Consider the following 3,304-nt stretch of genomic DNA (forward strand, 5'->3'; position numbering starts at 1 on the left):
ATTTTGAATTAATTTAACTTGTATTGCTTTAATTGAAATTTGATGAATTAATACATTTTTTATTTATCATATTAAACAATGTTTCATCATTTAAAAAACATAAATGTACTTCCCACCCCATTACATAAATCATAAACAGAAATTATCTATAAAAAGTATATGGGGACGGACTGACTACGGTGGCCGAAATGTCTTGGGGGCCGGATCGACTGGGGCCGGATTGACCGACATTCTTATTTGATGCGCATGCGTTCTAATTACTTTCTGTTACCTGAATCTGAGAATGTTGGTAATACTTAGTCCACAACACGATATGGTACGAAATTTAAAATTTTTCTCCACATTTCTTGTAAACCAATGAATTGTTGTATAAACATAATGTAGGTCTATCATTAATTCGATAACTTGAGAAATGCATCTATTGTGCTACGTCCCGAATTTCCTGTGATAAAATTAACAGGTTTGGAACACTTCCCCATTATAGCGAGATATTCTCGTTAAAACGCGATTATCCCTCTCTATCGAGAGTAAATATATCTCGTACAACCGAGAAAAACACCCGTGGAGTACATCTCTTTGTGTTTTACGTGAAAAGAAGAAAAAGTGCTAAACAGCAACTTTATATTATTCAAAACAAAAACATTCACGGTGTGTATTGGATTTCAGACTGCTTCCCTCTTACGCAGCAACTTTGATATGCAATTTCTTCACTATGTTGTCAATTTCATAGAAACAATTCGCATCATGTTGAGTATGTGTCGCACTTATTCAGCGTTGCACGGGATTCGCCGTTATTTTCAATAAAGACGTCAAACACCTGTTTTTGATAATGTTTACTCACAGGCACTTGTTTCTGTAAAACACTTACGACCTCTGTATACTAATAACAACACAAGGTACCTAGCTTCAAATGACACAGAATGACCCCCCTGAGAATGTCGGCCTTTTTAGCTTCCAGGGAATATGCGATGCAAATGTATTTACTACCGTTGTATTGTACAATCATTCAACTTAAAAACCATGTATGACATGCCTGCATTCATTGCCTCTTATCGCTGAAAACTGCAACAAAACATGGGTCTACAGCTCGATTTTCCGTTTTATACCACGAAGTGCTATGTACTGATACCGTGCAGAATACGTGGGCGATTTTGACTGGCTAGCACGCTCTTCTAAAATTACGTTTGGAATTCTTTAGAGTTATTTATAGAAAGATAGAGCGTCAGAGATGAATTAAAAATAACAGGCAAAAGGATGATTTTAATGGTGACCATTAACCACAATTGATCTTATTTTATATAATTTAGTTACTAGAATTAGGGGGGAAATGCTACCCCCAAAAAAAGGGAATCCATCCCCCCATATTTTTTCCACAGTCACCTGATATATAGTCCTATACAACTACAACCCCCCTCCCCTTTCTGATTTTTTAAAAAAATTTTGCGGTGACAATTCCTCCAAAATGTGTGGATTCCTTGTCTCTCTCATCCCAATTTCGATTGATGTAGTTATTTCACGCTTTTCACAAGCTTTAGAGATTGGCCTTCTACTGGACTGGTATAATAAAATATACTTGATATAAACAGTATAAGGCAAGTATAAGGCTTACAAAATGCATGTTCACGATTACATAAATCGAAATTAGGATGGAATACACGGGGAATCCACACATTTCGAAGAAATAATCGCCGCCCCAAAAAATCAGAAAGGGGGGAGGGGGGTAGTGGTGTCCATACTTTAGATGTCTGTGAATTTTTCCATAGCGGCACAGATCCGTAAAATTAGGGATGCGGGGGAGGGGGTTCTCCGGAGAAGTTGGAAGTTGCAGATGGCTTGTTTAAATTTCCTGAAAGGCAATGATAAAAATATAATAGTCATGATAAAGATCTTCAAAACCTTTGTCTCAATTTTTTTCCCTCAGGCTGGGGGGGGGGGGGGGGGGGGGGGGGGGGGGGTCATTCTTTGCTCCAGGGCTTCAATTTATAACTTTCAAGCTTACATGCATTAATATCTTCTCATTCACTACTACATAGTACTATCAAAAATAGTGAAGGGGCCATTCTCGCAATATATCTTCATTTGCATGCATGAAAATAACAGTTAATGTTCATTTTCAGTTAAAAAGGTTGACCAGTCTCCTCCGAAAAACATTGATATGTGCCTGCAGCATTCTTGGTACTTATGGTGGGTTTCATAAAACTTCAATGTAACAACAGTTACTTGTCACATCAATACATACCACAAAGTCAATAACACATCACTTAAAAACTTTCCTTGCTCTATTTTTGCATACTTCCAAATAATCTTTTATCTGTATTTTCTCTGATTTTCCATAGATCTGCATGAAACATGCAATTGGCAGAAATATTTCTCATACTAGTTAACGAAGTTGTATTTACAGTAAGTCATAATTTCATTATCATCTTCATCAGAAATGATTCCGACACGAAAATATTTTTAAATCTCCACTCGGGAAGTCTTAGCTTCTATCTTCTGACGACATGTAAAATCCCGAAACGTACGAACAGCTTTGGTTTTTTTTTGAGTAACTAAAAATGAGGTACAGCGTCTTCAATTCAAAATATTAATTTTATTAACAAAGTAATATTTTCAAAAATTTTTGGTAATGAACATCGTATCAATTTATTGTGATAATAAAACAATGAGACTTTATTTTTCAACACAACGAATATACAATTTTCATTCTGTGCGGTATCAGTACATAGCACTTCGTGGTATAAAACGGAAAATCGAGCTGTAGACCCATGATTTGTTGCAGTTTTCGGAAATAATAGGCAATAAATGCAGTCATGCCATACATGGTTTTTTAGTTGAATGATTGTACAAGAGAAAGGTAGTAAGTACATAAACATAGCATATTCCCTGGAAGCTCAAAAGGCCGACATTCTCAGGGGGTGTCATTTGAAGCTAGGTACCTTGTGTTGTTATTAGTATACAGAAGTCGTGAGTGTTTTACAGAAACAAGTGCCTGTGTGTTTACTCTCTCGCTAAAAAGGGATAATCGTGTTTTAGCAAGAATATCTCGATATAGGAGAAGTATTCCCAACCTGATTAAACTTGAACAGTTGAAGCAAAACTCATATTTGAACACCGGATCTTGACACCAATATCTGAGTAAACCAGTATATATTGTATAGCAATTCTATTTAAAGTAATTCCACCCTCCTGTGATGTCATCAGATTTTGAAAAATCAATGATTTATTTAGATTTATGCATGATAGGAACATAAATTTTGTTGGAGTCTTTTCGTATAGTTATTGTAAAAAATCTTATTAAGAATAA

At 35.7% G+C, this 3,304-nt stretch overlaps 1 protein-coding gene across 4 annotated transcripts in view; it reads left to right on the forward strand.

The window, feature by feature from the left end:
* The first annotated feature begins 217 nt into the window (after positions 1–217).
* LOC125646242 (mediator of RNA polymerase II transcription subunit 30-like) overlaps positions 218–3,304 on the forward strand; it is a 16,678-nt gene continuing 13,591 nt past the window's right edge. For 2 of the 4 annotated variants that reach the window (XM_056142688.1, XM_056142689.1), the window contains exon 1: positions 232–316. The gene's annotated coding sequence lies outside the window, so the exon portion shown is untranslated. Of the gene's footprint in view, positions 318–3,304 lie in introns of all 4 variants that reach the window. The other 2 variants (XM_056142686.1, XM_056142687.1) reach the window with 2 other exon arrangements.

The sequence above is a fragment of the Ostrea edulis genome, chromosome 6 (genome assembly GCF_947568905.1).
Source record: "Ostrea edulis chromosome 6, xbOstEdul1.1, whole genome shotgun sequence".
Lineage (NCBI taxonomy): Eukaryota > Metazoa > Mollusca > Bivalvia > Ostreida > Ostreidae > Ostrea > Ostrea edulis.